Below are 23,557 nucleotides of genomic sequence, written 5' to 3'. Positions count from 1 at the left end.
TGGGCTTTTAAGGCAGGACTTTTGCCACCGCCGCGGCTGTCGAAACGAGACGCTACGTTCCGCGATTACACCATCACAGTGGCACATTGACAACTGTTATTTAAATAGTCAATACATTTACTTATGACCGAAACATATGTGTTCCTTACAAAAAAAAACACCTGTCGGGTAAAACTTTTTTTTTCTGGCATAGAGATCAGACAGCCGGTGCGAGTTACAGCCAAGTGTCACTGCCAATTCTTGACATACCAACCTATTTGGCATCTTATATTGTCCGTTTAGTAGTAATGAGTCCATTTTCGCTAGTCATTACCAAACAAATGTATAATTAAGCAGGTAAATCATTCGTCCTTGTTAAATAAATAACAATCAAAAGTCTAAAACAATTCAAACTGACATAAACTTTTTTATAAACCTGGTACTCCCTGCTTACCAAAGAGGTACGTTCTAAGAAGGTTTTAATCAATTCAAAACAGTACATCTCTACGAGTCCTCATTAGTCATTACACATAAAAGATTAAAAGCATATTTAAAGTTAATCATCCGTGAGTAGTACCTTCCCCATTCGAGTGAGCTGAGTGTGTGAGGATCGAGGGGGGGGGGGCTGAAGCCTTGGTCTCGAGGGCGACCCGATAATAATTTGGCACGGTATCAAGCCAGAACAAGTTTAATTAAACAAGTATTAGGTAACTTTAGATAACGATGTGTTTTCCACTGCCCACGAATATAGCTAAATATATGTGTTGTTTATACACCAGCCAGATTTAGTCTAGTAGAAATATGAATTTAATTATTTTAACTAGTTTCTTAGTCCTAAATTAGTAATTTTCAGAGAGGGGATTTTATAAGTACGATAGACGATACCAGAGAAATTTGTGAAAAACCTTCACCTATCACATTTTTGTCTGTAAGAACAGAACGTTTCGAGTTTTCTTTTTGCAACAGATTACATCACCTGTTCAAAATTTCAACTGTTTAGTTATCAGGGTTCATGAAATACAGAATAACGAATAGACAATAGAGCGTTAATAAAGTAGGTAGTGTTACTACATCAACTAAGTTAATAAGGATACTAATCAGTACAAGAATGCTAGACTAGGAATTACAGAATAGGAATAATACAGCTTGCAAATAGTTTTGAGTTTTCATTAGAGAATAGCGAGTGAAATCACAATTGTGAGCATATACTGTGCCGTGCGCGGAATATCACAGAAACAGTTAGCGAAAATGTCACGAATTTGAAGCTATTTTAGAGTAGTATGAATGTACATGGGTGTTAAGTAAGAGTATATTTTGAACTGGAATATTAGGAAGATATATTGATATAGATTAATATAGAAGTTTAGATTACTATTTTTTTATTACTTCTATTTGACTCAAATATTGAAAATGCATGTCTCTCTATATAAAAATCATCTAGATTTTAGACAATGTGTTTTATAGTTATAATCAAGATTGAGTTTTTCGTGTGTTAAAACTGTCTGCTGTACTGCTGTTAAACACTCTGATACTGACATGGCATTAGTTTCACATACATAGAACATTAACGAAATAGCAATTAAGTACCAAGAAATAACTGAATGCAAGGAAATTCCCAGTCTTATACAGACATAACACAGAACATTCTAACACAACAGTGTACGTTAAACAGCGACTATTACACTAGTGATCTCACGTGACGACACTCCTTTTGTCCCAAATGTTTGCGTTTAATTAAAATCTTCTCGTCCTGGGAGTCGCGTAATTAATGAAACCTAACGAATTAACTTAAAGGACTCTGTTATGACAAGTTATTGTTTGTTTGGGTCGGCGGCGGTTGTTTGAAATCAGTTATGGTAATGGTTTTAGATAGTAACGGAATGGTTAAAGATAACTGCGGTAAGTTAGCGTTTGTTGTGGGTTACTGTTTGCGGTAGATTATAGAATTTGGCGTTATTTTTATTAGAGATAGTAAAAGTATAGCCAAAGCCTGAAAATATTATTGGGTATGTTCTTAAAGTTGATCAAAAATAATGTCCTTTAGTAGCTGCAATGACATTTTCGATTTTGTGAGTGACAAGATAATAAAATCATCGTTCAAGAAATTTGCTTCGTCGAACAAATTTGATTAAACATACCTCATTTAGTTTCATCGTTACTCATTAAATTTAACTGCTTTTGAACATAATTAAAAATACCCATGTCTTTTAAAATGCCTTTTTATAATCTTCGTTCTATTTTCTTACTCTTATTTCCACCCTAAAGAGAAGAAAGAATTCTCGTGTTTAATTAAAAAGACGGTGATTAAGATCCAAGGACCAACAAAGACAAAAGAGAGAAGGATGGGTCGAAAGGACCGAACGAAACAGGCCGAAATTATTTTTGAATAGGATTCGTTGTGTCTGAAATGTTGATAAATATGCTAGCTACAGGATTTTATGTGAAAGCAAAAAACACTTTATTCATTAGGCATAAAAACAGACGGATTTTGAAAGTGCGAGTTGGACTCACGACAGTGAGTGTTTCTTACAAATATGGTAAATGAAAGCAAATTTGCAAAAAAAATGGTTCCCATCATATTTACGACCGCAACCGGCAACATAAATACATCAGCCATCGCGGTCCATGTAATGCAGCTTGGTGGCAGGCGGATGGACAGCAGAGCCTTGGTTCTGTAATTGGGTACATGGTATAAAACCAAGAAAACGTAAACGAGAAATTCCGTCTTTTATGTAAAACTTACAAGGCTGAAGGTAGAATTATGCAGTAGTCTTACCAGACAAAAACAGATAATGTATTAAGGTCGTACAGACGTGGTATCAAGAGTTAAAACAATTTGCACAACTCCCATATTAATACCCAATTTTACTTAAACGATAAAAACATGAATGTTCGGATAATAAAAACGGCCATATCTGACACATAACGGCAAAAAAAGTACTAAACGAAGCAGTAACAATAAATCAGGGCCAAAAGGACCTCCAGTGCGGGCATTAGGACCAGCTTCTAGTACAAGGGATGGAATTGAGGGGCCACTAAACTAATTTATAGTTACGCCAGCAATGGTCGGAAAACAGGTTAATAACTTCGTTGAGAACCGTGTTAGTCTTGTTTGCAGGAGAAATAATGGAATAATCCTCGGATGGAACAACTGAATTTATTCTCTTCTGCTACTTGCGGTAATTAAGTTTTGTGGTTTGTATAGTTTTTTTTATTGATGGCTTATGCCTTTGTTTTTATTGAGGCTGGGGAATCCCCATGGACATCTACCTCGATGACTCTTCTGGTTACTGATGATGATCGGCCTCTCCACAATTATGACTATGATCTTGTAATGATTTGCTGATGTTTTTTTTACAAAATTGTATTCTTAGATAGGTTTTACAATATTCGAACATTGAAAGTTCACTAGTGTTCGCATACCAAAAGTTTCGCATTCTTTCTTAAAAATATCACAGACCTCACAATAAGATTTAAATAAAATATTTCTATAAATAAATTCCTTTACGAAAGATTTCCAACTCATATTTTTGTAGAGAATCTCGGAGCATGCGATACAAGTCGTCGCGCACAGATGTTCGTGAATCGAATCAAAAATACATGAGGTTGAGGACGGAGAGAATCCGAGGCACTTTGTTTGCTAAATATGAAGTTGTTTAAACTTACTCGCCTTTAGTACTAAAGAGTTCTTAGTTTGACTGTTTGACATTTCTCAAGGCCGCCATCTTGATTCTCTGGGCCAGTTGACAAGTGACACTACGCTGACCTGAAGAATCGCTCATACGAGTATGTATATCAAGTTGACAAGTCAAAGCCACGTCACTTGTCGAAACGTAATGCCATTCTCGTTGTTTTAAAGTTTTCTATTAGTTTCGTATACTAAGATATAACAGTGTCTATACCCTCTATTATTCATGTTAATATCTGACTAAATAGAGACGTTAGAGTTATGTTAAACTTGCTATCAAAGTTTTAAGACCTTTGACTGTTTATGTTTGACTTTGAATATCGGTTGTCAAACTATTGATTTTTAGGATGAACTAGTGATAGATTTTGCAGAAGGCTTATTAAGTACGTAGTCTTGTAATTTTTACCTAATTTATCTGACAAGAGGTCTTTAATGTCAACTTTAGAAACATTCTCTTATTGTATAAAGGATCCTAGCAGAGTTAAAAAATACCAAACTATTCGAGGTTCCACTTAATATTGCATCTTCGAACAGCATTGGATACAAAACTCTTAGATGTTTCAAGTTAAGCTTTACTTTGAGATTTGAGTGCGCTCAGCGAATTCTTGCTGTAAAACTGCTGGCCCCCGAGACTTTGCCTCCGTGTTTCTTCAAGTTACCTTTATCGAGTTCAGCTTAGTTCTTAGTTTTACTACGATGACGGAACTTTTACGACTGTAGACTAATTTAGTTAGGAAAGGGAAACTTTAAGTATGTAAGTTGGAGACTGTTTCATACCTGTGTTGACTACAAAACTTGTTACGGAGTTTTTCTTTAACCTGTTAATTTATAGGTAGGTAAGGTAGGTTATGTAGGTATATTTTGTTATACTATGAGTTACTGAAATATTTCTGTGGTTTTTGTGAAAGAGACATTGGACAAAACTGGAATTTATTAATAAAGAAAATGGAATTGACTATTTAGTTTTACTACCGGCTGAGCAGTTACTTTCTCAGTTTCGATTACTTTTTTGGGTTTTGGTGTCTTAGTGTTTTTTTTTTGAGTTATAACGTCTTTATTTTATGATGGAGTTAAATTAAAATACTGATAGGAAAGCCGCTTCGTATAAATTAGTTTTATCACCATGTCCATTGTCACACTCTTGATTTTCTTGCCCACTTAAATCCGTCTATAACACCTAAATTAAACAATAAGTAATCATCTATAGAACCTAACACGCCACGTCATCTTTAGTTCGTCACTTAGCTGAGGTATCAGGTATCATTTTAATATAGCTTGTCGATACCCTCTGCCGGGGCCGGGAGGGCTGGCGGGCTTCAATGGGGTGAAACTTATACGTTACATCCGATTCCTTATTAAAGTCAGGTGGAGTTGAAATTAAAATCTAAATATAGATTCTATATCGATTTAAATATTCATCGTGTTTAATTTTTTTTTGATCTGAGTTTTGCTAAAGGTTAACGAAGCGTATCGAAGCGTATTGAGCAGTTGATTGAAGTATAAAAATCTACGATTAAATAACTTATATTTGAGTATTTGAATGTGTTTGTTCGATACGCTATCAGGTCAAAACAAAAAAAAACAAGAAACTACATTATCAGAGACTAAAACAGTTTATATTTTATCCCGGTATACCAAGAGAACGAGAACTACGGGGACTTGTACGAACAAAACGAGAACTACTTCTATCAACATTTATACAAGTGTGTCATGTTAAAACATATTATTAGGATATCCAAGGAGGTTAAGCGTAAAAAATGTTTATAATATATATATTTGTAAATAGCTATCCATCACTGAAACGTAATCCCGAGAGAGCACTAACGTCGATGTCCAACATTTAATATTTATGGCGTGTTACGTCATTACATAAAGGACCATTAATTTATTCGTGACATTAATTAACGCTTTTATTATACCTACATTGATCATCAGTCATTTCGAAGTAATTAGCAGTTTTAACACAGAACCAGATGAGGTATAACCAGTCATTTGTTTATGAGGTTTTGCGTTTGTGAATATATTTATATATATATTTATTCGTTTTTAAATTATGTAAGGGTAGTTACTTCAGTTTAATAGAAAAAATCTTTAAGGATTTATTAACGGTAATTGTCTATCTAAGCTTTTTAAACTAACTCCCCCAGGAAAATAAAATTTCACCCGGAATACTACCATCTATATAAGCCCAAGACCAATGAATTCTGCTAGTCGCCGAAAAACCAAAGACCAAAGAGAAGTAAAGATCAAAACCGAATTACGTTACTACGGTTCTGCGCTTTACAAAGCTGCCTAAAACATAAGTCAAAATGCAGCTCATGAAGTCGTCATTATCAGAGGAATTTGAGCACCCTTGCATTCGCCACAAGTCCTAGCTTAAAACTGGGACACACGAGGTGGAGCCCCATTGGAGACGGTGGAGTGCGCTCGAGTCCTGTGTGCGACGCAAAATTCCGTATAATGAACGTGAACTCGATGGCACTCGATCGTGCAGGATGTTGGCGCAACAGTGGCGTACGGCGCCATGTTGTCGAACGTTGTAGGGTATGGTGGGACTTGGGTAGTTTTATTTTGTGGTGTGCTCGTGATGAAGTACTAGAAGACATTAGTGTAGTGAAGTTAATTAATATATTTGTTTTGAGATGCTCTAGTTTTTGTTTTAAGGTGTTTAACGTACTTTCCCAATCAAAAATAGGCAAAGTTCGTAAAACAACGTTCATAAATCATTAAACTTCTAGAGAGTCTGAAAAGATGGCATTGCAATTGCAATATTCTATTCTCTGACTATTCAAAACTAATAAGTATCCTAACAAAGGAGTCCCAAAATAAGCAGTGCGACAATAATTCGAAGTACTCAAAGAACGAATGCTTACAAAATGTAAATGTACCGCTAACGCTCAAAACACTAGTTTAAAGCAATGTAAATAAATTCTTTATCTCTGCACTGTAGGGTTGTCAAAGATTTGAAAGCAAGCTTTGCAGGTATTTAACACGTTTGCTCATGTTGCGACGGGAAATCCCTGCCCTTTGTACACTTTGTCTAGCTGACTTGTGGGTTTCATGGGAAAGGCTGGCTTGTGTGTTTTGATTTTCATTCATGTAGTTTTGTGAAAATGTGGATAAGATTGCGCTTAGTTTTGCAGTTATAACTGAACTGAATGCAGACATGTTAATTATGGTACACAACCTCGAGCGTGTTGTTTTGTATGTATCTATCTCAAAATAAATTGAAATAGAGCTAACAATTAAACTAGATGGCACTACGTAAACCAACCGTGGATTAAGACAATTAGTAATCAATATAATAACAACTAAAAATACACATCTTTTAATGAATGAAGGTGTGTTACACTATAACAACGCAAAGATCCACACATTCATTGATATGGTAAACAATAAATTCGTTCTTTTCCGTCCGTATCAGCTCACAATGCACCCACCAAAAAACGCCACCAAAAGTCTCTTTGTTCGTGAAAGGCATAAAAATATCTTGCCTAGCGGGCGGATGTGCAGCAACCCTAGTTTTCAGGCAGTTGGAAATAATTGCCGTACCAAACAAAAGAATGTCACGGCGGAAAACCACCGAGACTTTTCACTTTGGAGCTTAAAGTTTCACCTTTTTGTTCGTAATTTTTATGCGATAGCTTCACACGCGAATTTTGTGGCTTTTAGTTGAGGTTATATTGTTCCGAATAAGTGGTAAATCGTGCTCTTTGGAGAACTAACTCGTATTAATATAGATGGTGGTTTTTTGTTTACTTATGAGGTCATTGTTGTGTTTTTTTAAATAGGACTTTGTTACTTCACCAGTATTTATAGATATTATGTTCGGTTTTATATAATAGTTAGTTATAATAGTTTTATAACCTATATTTCTTGCCTTTACTTCAGTATACGTAAGTTCTGCCCTATCCGTAAAACGGAACCGGTACTTATATGAAAAATTGATACCAAGCTTTCGGACAATGATTTGTGACTCACACATTTCTTACTAAGACTTTTTAGATTTATTACAAAAGGAGGTACGGTATGGCGACCTCATATGCCATATGGCACGAAATTATTTTTCACAGAACTTATAGTTCATTTAATAAGGTCTGCAAGTTCTATAAAAGTGGCAAACCTTTTCTAGGTTTTAGAGCCAAAAAATTACTAGGAGAGTTTTTACGACGCGACCAAATTATGTGGGTTCCTTGTTATCTCGGAACCCTAAAAAAGGGGTCAGTATACTACCTTAATAGCCCATTAGAGTCGGGTGTCAACCTGCAGGGCTAGATATAAATGTGTCGTGGATTTTTGTACAGTAATGTGTGCGTTAGGTTTTGCGGAAAACTCTACTTTATTTTCTGTGAAAGAAAGATGGTTTTTGAAGTTACTTTAGGAGACATTATGTGAAAAAGGTGCTTGGGTTGGCTTAAAATTTTATGTAATGTGATTTTAAACATTAAAAAGTAACAAAACAGAAGAACATCGACCATCTAATGTTTTTTAAAGACTTTAAGAGATCCTGAAAAAAATACCTGAAATTCCATTTCTCCTATTTACGTACTTATATATTTTTTCCGAAAATCAATTGTTGTCTTAGGGGTCAAAATCACGTCAAACTAAAACGGTCGTTGTATATCAATTTGGCTGTAGAATTAGCATATCGGTACTGGGCTACGACATATCACAAAAAATACTTTTAAAAACATTTTGTTTTGTCTGATAGCTTTTTAATACTAGTCTATGTATATCTAACGAGTAGCTTCGATACAATATAGGTTGGAGTCACACTAGACAGGCAAACAGAGTGAGCGTTAGCGACACGCGAGCGAGCTGATGTGTTTACCCCTACACCGGTTATACTATATACCTGCCTAGCTATACCTATGTATAATGTGTACGCAAACATGCAAACTCTACGGTGTGTATGTAAGATTGTGAGTTTGTTTACTACATAATGCCTCTATAGTCTGTATAGCTATTCGCTAATGCTTCGAAATATACACGATTTTTTTTATGAATTCCATGTTTAAACGATATTTCATTTCGATATTCAATCTTTCTTTTTATGGGGCAATGTCAATTTTGACAGGAGAAGCCCATACCAGCAATTGATATAATTTAGTTCCAAAACAATATTTGTTCATTTGAATAAAAAATCTTAATTTTATTATTACAAAATTGATCGTGGGTATATAAGATTGCAAATATATTTACTAAACTGTTTCAAGTAAAATCGTCTCTCGGTCCATCGTTTTCTGGATCGAATGTTACGGGAGAACCGGGAGGTGAGCCTACCAGGTTTTCGGCTAAGGAAATAGTTACAGTTATAAAATTTTTAAAAAAGGGAAAGTCACCCGGTCATGATAGTCTTTCATTGGAACATTTAAAATATGCAGGTAAGCACTTGCCTAGAGTTCTGGCCATGTTTTTTAGTTTATGTGCCTGTCATTCCTATCTCCCAGCAGACTTGGTCAAGACGATAGTTGTTCCAATAATTAAGAATAAGACTGGTGATACGAGCGACAAGAACAACTATAGGCCTATTTCCTTAGCCACTATAATAGCCAAAGTATTGGACGGTTTGATTGATCGACAGTTGAGTATGCATTTAAAATTGCATGACGCTCAGTTCGGCTTCAAACGACACTTGTCAACAGAAACTGCTATCCTCTGTCTCAAGCATACCGTTCAATACTACACGGCTAGGAAAACACCTGTGTACGCTTGTTTCCTGGATCTCTCAAAAGCATTTGATCTAGTATCATATGATAGTCTATGGAAGAAACTTCGACAAAACACCAACCTTCCTAACGACCTCATTCAACTATTACAGTACTGGTATAATAATCAGTACAATCATGTTAAATGGGCAGGTGTACTGTCGGATGCGTATAGATTGGAATGTGGGGTGAGGCAAGGTGGTCTGAGCTCGCCCAACCTTTTCAACCTCTACATGAATGAGTTAATACAGGAACTCAGCAACGCCAATATCGGATGCTCCGTTGATGGGCAGTGTGTTAATAACATCAGTTACGCGGACGATATGGTATTGCTGAGCCCTTCGATTAACGCCCTTAGGAGACTTATCCGTATCTGTGAGGATTATGCGGTGATCCATGGGCTCAGGTACAACTCATCTAAGAGTGAACTGTTGGTTTTCAAGGCCGACGGTAACAAAAGTTACAAGACAATTCCACCAGTAACTTTAGGAGGTAGTCCACTCAACAGAGTCACTCGGTTTAAGTACCTGGGTCACTGGGTCACCGATGATCTTACTGATGATACGGATTTGGATAGAGAGCGCAGAGCGTTGGCCGTAAGGTGTAACATGCTAGCTCGTAGATTTGCACGATGTACAAGGGATGTTAAAGTTACTCTGTTTAGGGCATATTGCCAATCTTTGTACACGTGTGCCCTATGGGTCAATTACACTAAACGGTCTTTCAATGCTCTGCGGATCCAATACAATAATGCCTTCAGAGTACTTTTGGGACTACCGCGATTTTGTAGCGCATCAGGGATGTTCGCTGATGCAGGTGTTCCTGACTTTGGTTCACTTGTGAGACAGCGTTCAGCATCACTGATGCGGAGAGTACGCGATAGTTCTAACAGTCGGGTTGCTATTGTAGCTGGTCATGTAGATAGCCCCATAATGTGGCGCTGCATGACCAGACATCGACCAGCATTTAGTTATATAAAATAATATTTAATTAATTCTAGAGTAGTTTTCTGTTTAGAATTTATGTTATACATAACTATGGACTATTATGAAATAAGTCTGAAATAAATATTATTATTATTATTATTATTATTATATAAATATTCCCGACATACCTACCGACATAAGTTTTAATTAAGCTACCTTGCGTTGTGGCCTTTGTCTGTTGAGAATTAATTACCTCTATAATGGTTATTTTTGCCTAATGGGAGATTTATGGTATCTCCGTACCAACCTAATGAAGTAATAAATCATGCATCCCATAGACACAATATTAACATCCCACCCTTCTTATATAAGAGACCAGTTTGCCTCAGAATACTCCTCTATTGTGTAAAACCAAAATAATGAAAATAGGTTTTATTCCTCTAGATGGCAAGCATAAAGCAAGCTACAACGAATAAAATATAAAGTATTGGCCATGACACAGTTTTATTCCAGTTTAAATTTCGAACAGTTTGGCATCAATGACGTCACTCCTAGGTCAGCTCAAATAAGTTTTCATTTACCTTGAAAATAAGTCCGTGTATAATGAAATATTACTATTATTCAAGTACCTACTTTTGGTATAAGAAAGACTGATATATTTTTCTCTGGCACTGAATAGTATAAATAGGTCTCTAATACCACTATTTACTGCGAAACCTTGGTTCCATAATAATAAAAAAAGATGAATTCTAGATACAATTTATTATTTCATTAAAACAAAAATACGAGTCAGAACTTACAAGAACCACGTAAATTTAGTTTATTCTCTAAAACAACTAACATAGTAAACAAATGCCACTCAAGACCGAGTCTAGAATGATTAACCGATGAACGACTAGCCATATGTATAGTGTTAACGCCGTTAACTCATATAAACTATAGGCTATCTAACCTGTAGGAACTAGCAAACTAATCTACCATACGGGGGGTGGATAATCCCAAGCATTGTTCCAATTATTTATTGCCGGATTACAATATCGATCTCACTGAACAATGGCGACGAACGGTGAACCCATTAATATCGTTTACTCTTACATCAAACTCCCATTTTGTGTACAGGTTACCGAGAAATACGTGTTTTTATTCAGTATGGTCGTATTTGTGCGGTATGCTAAATCGTGGATGCATCTGCTCGTAATTATCTAAAAAGGTCCCGTATTGATTGGACTTTTTGGTCAGTTGGCTTCGATTGGAAGTAATTCATAATTGCTGTTCTATTTCTGTCTCTACCAAGGAGATTGTATTAAAAAAAGAAGAATACCGATGCTAGATAGCCTAGCCGCCTAGGGGTAAAGGTATTATGAATATGAATGAGTTGTTTTCGCAATTTAGATTCAAAGAAGTTTATATATCTGTTCTATTCTCCTCCATAATAAATACATACAGATCTCTGTTTTATTCCAACGCCCTTGCATAGCCGGTTATTTATAAACACGGCACGTGCAGGTCGATATTCAACGACGCGGGCACTACGCACGAGAACCCTCAGCTCTCTGTTGTGCCCTTACAGCCCACAATAGCCATTGATTGTGCTATAGTGCATACAGTAATGGGGCATTTTGCTCCGTATTTCTTTTGTTTCATTACGCTGGTATTTTTCAGGAATTGATGCGTGGTTGAGTTTGTTTTGCAATGCAAATGATACGTATGTGAAGTAGCAGTAACAACATATTTTGTTCGAAATTAATAAGTAAAAATGGAGTTCATTATCACAATGACATCGATGCTGTAACTAAAGTGGAGTCTAATAATCACTATGTGCTATTTAATGTGAAAACAAAACACAAAAAAGTTTTTTTTTCTAGATGACATAAAATTTATGAGTGACAGTGTCTAAACTGGATCAAAACAAACAAAAACTATTGACCCAGTAAAAGTCGATGGTCAGCGGAAGCTTTTATACCCTGATATGGTCTCACGTTGCATGGTACATATAGTGTCAAAGCCACATCAATCATGCTCTAGGCTAGCCAGTCCTTGTACCCGCTAAACACGAGTTCCGATCTATCTGAAGTGCAAATGGCCGGGCAGCTTGTTCAAGCCAGTGTTGCTCTCTCCACAAATCAGTTGTTCAGTTGCTGAACGACAATGCCTGAATTATAAGCAATAGCGATTTGTATTGGGATATTCTTTGTTTCCAGAACAAAAGGAAGAGTTCCGAGGCCTTTGTTCAGCTCTCAGTCCCTCTTACGGATCCATTTATATAATTGTTGTTTATAGTGAGGGAAATACACAGATAGTGCATTGTTCGAATTATATCGATTATGAAATGGAAGCTATTTAATGATTGATTGTCATTCGCTCTCGCGCGAAATCCCTTTGATGTGTCCCCAAATAGGACACAATTATCTCTTGTTGAATATAATACTGTTTGTATTAACGAGAAATTAAACTGCGGCTGAACATGAAATGTTTAGCTGCGGTGTTTTAAAAACGAAATGTAAATTGCTTTGTTTACAATTCCGACAAAAAAGGTTGTCTATTAAAATGCTTTTAATAAACGTCTTCGATTTTCAACGGGGAGAGGGATGTCGTTATGCCCCGAGCGACCATAACTCAATTATCTCCGGGCGTAACGAACTTACAGGAATACAGAATACTGTTTCATTTGAGCGCAAATTGCGAATACACGAATTGTTTATAAGGTAAAATGACGATCATAAATTAAGGTATACCTCACCTCCAACTGTTTTATTGAAAATATAATGTAGTTCAGAGTTGGTTTAAGTAGGCGCGGGATAGGGACATAGAAAAGTTTGTCCAGCAAAAAAAAAAAGGTGCAACTACACAACGTAATTTAGAACGCCAAAGTGTATTGGTAAATAAATCTGTATGTGAATACCTACATATACATGAAGAAAGATCTAAATCATAGATATAGTATAGGTGAAATACGGTAGCGGTTGTGCGTAAATCAAGTTAAAATGAATATCGGTTTTCGTTGCCTCTCTAACTAAGGGCAGTTAAGGGTACCCAAAAAGTTCGGCTCCGTAAAAAACGAAGACGACAGATATTACTCGAAAACTTCGCCAACAGCGCGATGGTACGAGTTTTTATATTTGCCGACACTTACATTTGCTTTATGAGTTATTTATGTGAGGTTAAACATACATCTGTACCAATAATTACACAGTTTACTTCCATTAAGTAATTTGTTTATCATGTCGTTAATGGAAATATGAATTGAACTATGTAGTAATGGTTAAATAAGGTCATGACATAAGGTCATAGCTAAACTTATACAACAACCTTACTTTTCTTTTGTCTCCTTATAATTAATTTCTACATATATTTGTCATTTCCTAACATCAAAAATTGTCGGAGTCATTAATCTTTATAGATATTTTTAACGATGACATTAACTATCATTAAAGTCATTATCTGCCTCTAATTTGCCACAATAGAAAGCAAGAGACAGAGAAAAAATGTAACATCCTGTATATTCAGATCCTTAAGCGCAATATACTTTCATTTATGATTCACTTTATTACTCCTTAACTATCATCAGATCAGCGAAACATTCTTAATTTGCGAGTGAGGTCAAGTGTCGAAACAAGGGGCGAGGGCCGTTCGGAATGAAAGGCTCTGCAAAGGGCTGCAGGGCTCGCCCCGCGCTCGAGAGCTCTCCACATCGCTCGCTCACTTGCCGCATTCATGTCATGTCTAACTACCAAATTGTGGTATTTCGATTTCCCTGTTCACGCAAGTTGCCTCTTCTTAAGTTCCTGTACGAGATGGGATGGTTTTTTTGCAATATCGGCATTCGAGCTTACACTGAACTGCTGACTGTTTTAGTAAAACTGATTTTGTCGTAGGTTGTGAAGAAGCATTTTTTTTAACCAGCAATATTAAAACGTTGCAGTAAATCTTCCCATAGTGACTGATATATATCATTTTAATGAATTAATGCGAATTCGATTTATATGAACATTGAATATTTCAAGACATAAACATTCTATAAGGCTTTCATAAATCAGAAATTATTAAGAAAGGAAAAAATTTAGTTGCCAATAAAAGTATTTTAAATTTGTAAAAGTCGATGGAAATAATGTAGGATCGGCAAATTGCGCGGACAGATGTCGTCAGCTCGGCATCGTCGGAATAAGTTCGGGACGGGAGTCCGTTAGGGACACGTTAGAATGTCCGCAGCTCCCGAAACTTTCTAAGAAAGTAAATCTTACTTTCAGAATATTTTTGTTCTATTTCACAGCTGTTGTAAGCATATTATTTATGTAACAATGAAGCAAAAATATTTGTTTCTAGTCCCGAGAAGTGTAAAGATGGCGTATCTTTCGCAAGGGTCAACGACATCGTTCGTGTTTTTGGGTATTCCCATATTTTTGCTACATTTGCAACGGTAGCATTAAATGTGGCCAGTATTTTTAAAAGTATCATATAATAACAAAAATAAGCTATTGTTTGTTGTTATAATATTATATTTTTTAAGAATTTTTGCCGTTTCTATTTATCTTATTTTATTTTTATTTACATTGAGTATTAATTTTAGTAGATTTAAAGTCGATATAAAATAATGTTGAAAATTTGTATAGATATAAGTGTTCAAATAGTTTTAATATTACTTTAACTGTCGCATTAGGTGGTACTTACCTGTAAAGATAGTTTTAAGTTGGTGAACTAAATAAATAAAAATAAATAAAATCTTAGACACTTATTCTTTGTCAATAGTCATCTACGTTATTTGTGAGTACACACCAAATACGGCCAAAAAAGTAAATCCAGATGAAATAGGTAACGGTGATTTAGGCAAATATAATTTTACAAAACCAAATCTCATTTAATCAAATCCCTAAACTTGTAAATACATTATTTCGAAGCTAGTAAAAAGCGAAACTATTTCGGCGCTTAATTGAAAATCGTTCAAACAGAATCGCTTACAACTATTAATGAAGTTAAACAGTTTCGTGAATAAATAGTACGTACGTAGGTACCTACAGTTGTTTGTTTTGTTCCCGACTCAATATTAGTATGTACTCATGGTGGGCATTCATCGGTACAAGTTTCCAAGGACTTGTCCCAGTTCCACCATCACCCGGTCCGTAGTTTTTACGCGAGAGTCGGACCCAAACTTTGAATGAATACTTGTGCTATATTAGTTATGACTTTCATTGTTTAGTTATTTACTTGTTAAGTGGGTAACGATTCCTTTGGACACAGGTTATTTTTGGGATATAGCAAATAAAGCTATAAGATGTACTGTTTGATGTATAAGGTAACAAAAGTGACACGAAACCTTGCAATTTTTAATGATTGAAACAGAGTCCATAGATTAAATCCTCATTCAAAAATAGAACATTTATTACACTTTTATGTGACCTTTAAGGATAAAATTCTTCAATGAAAATGTATTTATAAATTTCTTAGAAACCTTACAGAATTAATTATTTTTTGAAAACAAAGAATTCTGCGCCGAGCTGCCAAACAATGGGAACATTTTGCTTTGTTTTTGAACGATTTCGTAATGATTTATGTAGCAATCAATAGAACATTTTATTTATTGAAAGGTCCTCAAAACTTGAAACCATTGAAAGTACTTTCCAGGGTTGTAAAAAAACCAAATAATAACTTAATGTTTACGAATTTATAGAAGTGTAGCTATAGGATTGCATTGTACTTTTAAAACGATTTCGTCCTATTTTACCGAGTCTGTTCCAAGTCCATTTCCAACGACTCTATATAATACCTATTACTTACTCAAGTAAACTATATAATGTATTAAACTATCAAAGTAAAAAAGATAACATAAAAAAAAACAAACTTTACGAAGCAATCACGAATAAAACCTTTAAAATTGGCAATTAACGCAACGCACCAAAAAAATAACAGCGCAAATAAATGGTATGCGTTCACTGATTGAAACTGCATTCACAATATTTTCCCGTTTAAAACTGAGTTTGGAATGATAAAAGGCGGCGAGCTATCCCCCCCCCCCCTCTAATTGGGCGACGCTCCCCTACTAATTCAGTTAAAGCCTAATGGCTGCTCTCGGTCTGTGTACTAACAATTAAGGTGAATTACAGGCCTTTATGACATATCTGAGTATCGTCGAAGGAGGTTTATTTCGTTTGAAAAACGAGTTTTGTGCGGTTGGTAAACGTTTTCTGGTATTTTTATGTGAAAATTAATTTCTGTCGTGATATGGAGTATTCTACGTTTTACTTAAGTACATTAATGTTTTTAACGTCTTTTTAAAACACAGTTATATCGTGAATCTTTAAAAAGTTTAATTACGAAATAATTTTCTTAAAAAAAAAAGAATTATTTACCTTTTTAACCTCAAACCAAATAACTTCATGGAATTGTTTATGAAAAAAGACTAATGTAGCCTAGAAACTAATAATTCGTTTCATACCACAAGCAAAATTCAGTATGTATGAAAAATGATGTCCGATCCTTGAAGGACATGGCAGACGTGATAAAAAATATTAGGCCAAAATCGAAATATATTTCTTAAGCACAGCATTAACGACAAATATAATCTGATTTCTGAGAATTTTTAGGGTTCCGTACCTCAAAAGGAAAAAACGGAACCCTTATAGGATCACTTTGTTGTCCGTCTGTCCGTCCGTCCGTCTGTCCGTCCGTCCGTCCGTCCGTCTGTCAAGACCCTTTTTCTCGGGAACGCGTGGAGGTATGAAGCTGAAATTTATATCAATTACTCAGGTCTACTGTCCTTTGAAGCTGTGAAAAAATCAAACTTCTAAGCCAACGCAATCAAAAGATACAGCCGTTTATGCTGCAAATTTTCGACACTTGCAAGGGAATCAAAACCTACAGGGTGCTTCCCGTGAACTCAGAATCTTGAGTACGAAGTAACGTCTTATAGCATAGATAAAGGAAAAATTACGAAAACCATAATTTTTTCGTTATATCACATAATATATATTTTTTTAATAATTTTAAACTTACTACCTATTTCCTCATAAACGCGTAGAGGTATTAAATTGAAATTCATACCAAATACTCAGGTCTATAATACCTTTAAGCTGTAACAAAATCAAACTTCTATGTCAACGCAATCAAAAGAAACAGCAATTTAAGCTGCATATTTTGAAACTCGCAAATACTCGCAAGGGAATCAAAACCTAAAGGGTACTTCCAGTCGACTTAGAATCTTGAAATTTGGCATGAAGCAACGTTTTATAGCACACATAAAGGAAAAATTCCGAAAACCTTAAATTTTTGGTTACATTACAAAATATATAACCTTGCAGGTTTGTACGGAACCCTCGGTGCGCGAGTCCGACTCGCACTTGGCCGGTTTTTTTCTTAGATGTTTTAATATTAGTTTTCAGTGCTGCTCTAGATAATATGTCAGATCATTGGCCTAGCCTTTTCCCAACTATGTTGGGTCGGCTACTATGTCAGATATTATTTAAAATCAATTTAAAATGTTTTGTTTTTTGTCTATTTTTTTTTCTTAGCATTTTTCGCTACACGACAATCCCTTTATTGATCGGAAAAGTTTTTGAATACATACCATACCTACATATTTCTCAGCTTATGAAAAATACTGGTTTAATTATGTGAAAAGTAAACAAAGACCAGTAATATTTACATCACGTGTTGACAAATCAATGAAAAATATCAAATAATCATCATTTACGGGCTGACATTTAACCGCGCCAGTCAGCCGTCACGCAATCATAATGGTTTATTTACGGAATATATGTGTCTCTATATTGTGTGCCTTAAATGGTAAATAATAGACGCTTTTTATTTCATTTCCATGTTTAAAAACTCATTAAGGAATCGTTATTTATTTACTTATTCTCGCGGCTATTTAGACTTGTAGTCAGTAATCAGTTTGGATTGGTAATGAAATATAACTCTTATTCGTATTGTGATTAGGTTTATCACGCCAAATTGGTCACAATGTGGCTTCTATTGTTTTCCAATATCTGCGATATAATGGCATTACTTTGTTGTGTTGTCCGCCATCTTGCTTGAGATCGAAATGTTTTATTGTAGGCACGGTATATCAATTACTATATCCAAGTAATATTAATTCATTAAACGTCAAGTTAAGCGATTAGTAGTTATTAGCTTATTTATAAATGCTTTTTAAGGAAAATATGTTTTTGCAATACTTGAAAATCAATTAAATATCTGCCTCTGAGTCATCATGTATTACAGAGAGACTGCGCCAAAGGCAGGCAGTGTCATTCGTTCCGATTCGCTTTAAAGATGGCACAAGTACCGATTAAATAGCTAAGGTAATTTTAAGAATTTATAGATGCATCATACTTGTTCAGACACAAATTGTTTTCCCACTACTTTTAAATAATGGCGACTTTACACAAAAGAGCTAGCGTGTCGAACTAACAACATAATTCATTCTCAATTTATCTCGTCTAATATTCTGTTAGCCAGCCCAAGTATTTACATTTTATTGTTTACATATTTTGCGTGGACCGCTAAAAGCATTTCCCTGTTGTGTTATTCAACACAATTTCTGAAATGTGGTGTTTTATTGAGAATTTCAGATAAAGTTGGCCTATAAATTTATTGAAAGTTACCCGGTAATTTATTATGTATTGTGATGTACATTTGTAGACTAATTTAAGTACCAACGTCACAATATTCGTGCGGTGTCACTGAAAAATTAGTTATGAACTCTATTTTCAGTTTTACTTGTAATTTTAATATGACGTATATGTTGTCGGAGACTAATCCTATATTTGTAGACCACCGACATTGGTCATACCAGCGTTAGTCATAATAAAAGCAATGTGTAAAAAAGGATTTCATCAGAAAAAAACGAATACCACAAGTATCCTGGTTGATTTGATTCAACTGAATCACACGCCTCTCTGAAAAGATGACACAAGAAACCTTCTAAACTGTAAAATATAAACCATAATTGCAGTTGGAGTTATAATTACCGTGGTCTGGCTACGACCTAATAAAAAGAAGGCTTTAACCAAGCTGCGGCTAAAATAAAACGAAACTACCCACAATGGCGGCTCTATTAACTCATGCTGGACTGAGCCAAGCTCTCGTTATTCCACCCGCAACACCGTTTCTCTTCCACCAACAGCTTTTTAAAAAGAAACTTAATTATACCTTCACCCATAAATCGATGTTATCTTTGAATATAAATTAAGGATTTTAATCAAAGGAATTCAAAGCAGTAACGAGTTTGGCGAAAATTGAAGGACGCAACGTCCGTTGATAAAGATTTGATTTTTAATTAGAAGGAAAATTCAAGTCTTGTCCGCTTCGTAATCAAATCATCTTAATAAATTAGTCCATCTTTACTTGAGTAAAATCTAAAAATATAAATCAATTCAAAAGTTTGAAACACAAGGAGACAATAATAATTCTTAAACGTTTCGCCGTAAACAGCCAAATACGGGGTTAAATTTTGATGTCACAGCCATTGTTCAAGAATTCGGGGCGTATTTAGTAAAAGGTCCATAAGGCATGCGCAATTGCCTAAACTTTATTAATTAAATATTCCAAAACAAAACGCGAGAATTGGGGTTATAACCCGGCTGCGTCTGGAACTCAGCCGTCGTCCGCGATGGGTACTAAACTGGTAACTGTAGAACTACACTCGACGTTTTACGGGTTAACATCGGAACATAAAAACTCCGGGTTACGAGACCGCCGAGACGCGAAAAAAGCAAATTCCCAGCAATGAAAAGAAAATACAACTTGAGATTAAAATTTATGAAAATTAATCAACTCTTTGCTGTGTTTATTGAAAATGGGTTTAAACTAGTTTTAGAAGGTAGTTTATTTTAGGGTTTCGTACCCGAACAGTAAAATCTGATACCTATTACTTCGCTGTTTGTCCGTCTACTCGGCCATCTCTCAGGCTCTATAGATTGCATCATAATAGCAGGACAGCTAAAATTTTCACTATAACAACCTACTTATTGCCGCTATAACAACAAAAATAAAAAGGAAATTAAGCAACGGTTGCTAAGGACATAAACAATTTTGTTTTCTTTCTCGCTCTTAACCGAATACGGTTTACTTCTTTATAACAGACAAAGGTGAACAAACATCAAAACTTTTCGGGATGAAGAACTATCGATGTTTTTCTTAATATGCTTTATTATAATAGAAATGATTCTACTTTTACAAACACTATTGTAATAAGATTGAGTATTAAACATTTATTGGCACCACTATCTCAACAATAAAACCAATACAAAAAAAAAAAAAAAATACCCCGCCGCGTCTGCTTCTCTGATCGAACCAATCTCTGAAAGTACTAAACAGATCTCTGTTTAATTTCGTTACAAGGAGAGGGAGGAGAGTGAAATTAAAAAGCGTTTTATTTTAAATATTATGCTAAAATAGTTTCTTACGACTGGCGATCGTACAAAATATTTTTACCGATTTTCCTATTTTATTTGTTCCTTCTTTGTTTGGTTCTACGTTGTACGACGAATAAATAATTATGTTAGAAATTCAGGACGACCGCATAAACTGTTGAATAGGTGTGTACCATGACATGCATGTAGTATAGCAAGTATAGTACGGCATAGAAACAAATGGCACAATATACAAAAGTGAAGATCAAAGCAAAAGAAAAAAAAGTAAATAATAGCCGAGAAACTATTTCGTGAATACATTCAAGAAAGTTGTGATTCCGTGTCAGATGTCCGGGACAAAGCAAAATTGAGATAGATGATCGGCCGCAAGAGGGGTTTGAAACTGTCCGACTAACGCTCAGAGAATACTTTCTGTCCTAAATTACACACTAGTCGCTTTTCTGATTTCTACAAAATAATAAAATAAATAAGATGTTGTTTAGTTTTGAAATTATTAATTATATTTTTATTATTGGCTGCTATAAAATAAAATCGAGTAATAATAAAAACCAAAAACTGATTGAACACGACGTCAATCTCAGCGACTCGTTAATTTGCTTAGAGCTACGAGTAAATCTGCTACGTTAAGCGTAGGCTGCGTAGCGAGCTACGACAAATATCGGTAACAATATAATGTTTTTCACTGAACAATATTTACGGTCTAAGATAACTGCTGACTATTGTGATATAATATTATTGACCCTATAAAAGTTTATTTGTTTAGAACTGCTGTGCGTGATATAGCCAAGGACGGATAAAACAGTCCAATGACCCTCACTTTCACAATATAATTATTTAATAAATATCTTTTGTTCTTTTGCAAAGAGAATGAATCTTATTATTGCTATTGATTAAAAACATATAGTTAAATGAAAGCATTCATAGTTATAATAAACATTGTGCTATGAGTTGTTAAGGTATTTTTCTTGTAAAAATAGTATTCAGAAACCATTTTATACTAAACTAAAAATAAACAAAAGGAAGATAATAATAATAAGTGCACACTACAAAAATAAACAAAGCAACAACAGGGAGCTAAGTTAAATGCCGAACGTATATTAAAAATATAAACAACAAATTAAAAACAAATTACAGCCAGGCCCAAAATGCCATTACGTGAAATAAATAAATTCAGACAACATTTAGTTGTGGCGAAACACACGTGCCGGCCCTGAAACATAAAATATCTTACCTTCACACGACCTCCTTTCAGCCTAACCACATCCCTACCAAAAGCACTGGTCGAAAATAATTATTTAAAAATTTGAAATATATTTTAAAAACGTTGGTGTTTTCAAAAATTGCAATATGGAATTATAATACGTTATTTGTTCGGGAACGCGTAGTGATAGGTGCGCGGCGCGCGGGGCACTGACCAAGACTGGCTGCGCGCCGCCCGCTGCGAGCTTCGCGCGAAAACCTGAACGATTACGTATGCAGAGGGGTGAGTAGGCAGAATAGGGGTGTGAATTTTGTGCTGAGGTATTGTGATAATGTTAGTAAAAAATATCAAATTTCCAAACTACATTTTTTTTCAACCTTTCTAAAATTTGACTAGAAGAGTATAGAGAATTATCTATGATTTTATCAGGTCAATCTGACTATGGGGTAAGTAAAATGTGAACCCGGAAAAAAAGTTGGTTAAGATCAACTAGGTAATCCTTGTGACATAAGAGCGTAATGAACTTAATCTGGTAAGACTGAAAGCCTGAGAGCTTGAGAGTTGTTGATGAAAGAGGTTGTATCATAGAGGGTATAAGGCCTGGCCTATCTGCTCGTCTACCTACTCTATGTCTTGGGGCCGCTCGACGGGCGGGCGGGTGTACTCGATACGTAGCGAGCACCCGGAAGCCGCGCTCGCCCTTTACGGACCTTTGTTTCACGTAACAGGCTCAGCCAATTATAATATCTCATCATTCAACCCTGCACTCCATTTTTTAATTTCCTTTCGAAATAATAAAGGTTTATTACGATTTTTTGTTATTTAACGTGAGATGAATAAAAGAGTTTTTGTTTGATTTTGCATTTCATTCACAATACATTGTACTATATATTTGACATTTTTTTTTTTGTAGAAGTAGGATGCGATTCTAAAAATAATATTCCCTTAAACATTCCAGGAACATTTGCCACTTCTCTCAAATTATTTGATTAAAAACTCTGTTTGGAAGTTCGAAGAGAGGTTTATTTTCGATACAAGATCAACGAAAATAAATCCTTTTTGCGAAACACCTTTAAAAGAAAAACAAAAACACCCCTTTCGCGTACATTACAACTACACGCAAAAGCAATCAACAAGCCGTCAAAGATTATGAAATATTACAGATGAGTTGCCCGAACACTCGATAATCGTTTATCATATACGAAGGCTGCCAGACTTACTTCGAAGCTTCAAACGACTTCATGATAACAAAAAGCGACTGGACCAATCAGAATCAGTTTCCTGTAATTCCCACCTGTATAACCCATCCTTTTCTCTCTCAACTTATTAGAGTAGGATAGACTAGTTTACTGATCGGATGGAAAGGTTTTCAGTGAAATCAAAGAGTCGTCGCGCGGTGGAAGTTTGTACAATAACTGTCATGGGATAATAAAGCCGGAGGAAGTTCGGACGTTAATGTTGCCAGCCTTCGATGTTTAATTTATGTAGGTCTGCAATAAATCGTGTACGTAGGTATACATATGCATTCAGACCGGGGAATCATTGATGGATCCGAACTGTATCTGTAGTCATAAATTTTATCTGTCTGGGCGCTGTTAAGAATATTGAATGGCAATTGGAATGGCTGGATTTTGTGTTTTTATAAGTAAATACAATCTGTTTCACATGTTTTTTTTTGTTTACTTTTT

The 23,557-nt window shown here is 35.2% G+C and overlaps 1 protein-coding gene across 4 annotated transcripts in view; it reads right to left on the bottom strand.

Moving 5' to 3' along the window:
* The window catches only part of LOC113492110 (thrombospondin type-1 domain-containing protein 7A-like), an 83,644-nt gene extending 61,576 nt beyond the window's left edge, over positions 1-22,068 (bottom strand). For all 4 annotated transcript variants that reach the window (XM_026869424.1, XM_026869425.1, XM_026869426.1 and 1 more), the window contains exon 1: positions 21,900-22,068. The gene's annotated coding sequence lies outside the window, so the exon portion shown is untranslated. The remainder of the gene's footprint in view (positions 1-21,899) is intronic.
* Positions 22,069-23,557: the final 1,489 nt, after the last annotated feature.

Source organism: Trichoplusia ni, chromosome 3 (assembly GCF_003590095.1).
Source record: "Trichoplusia ni isolate ovarian cell line Hi5 chromosome 3, tn1, whole genome shotgun sequence".
NCBI classification, from domain to species: domain Eukaryota; kingdom Metazoa; phylum Arthropoda; class Insecta; order Lepidoptera; family Noctuidae; genus Trichoplusia; species Trichoplusia ni.
Note: the sequence above shows the minus strand (reverse complement) of the source record. Positions and strands in the feature narration are given on the sequence as shown.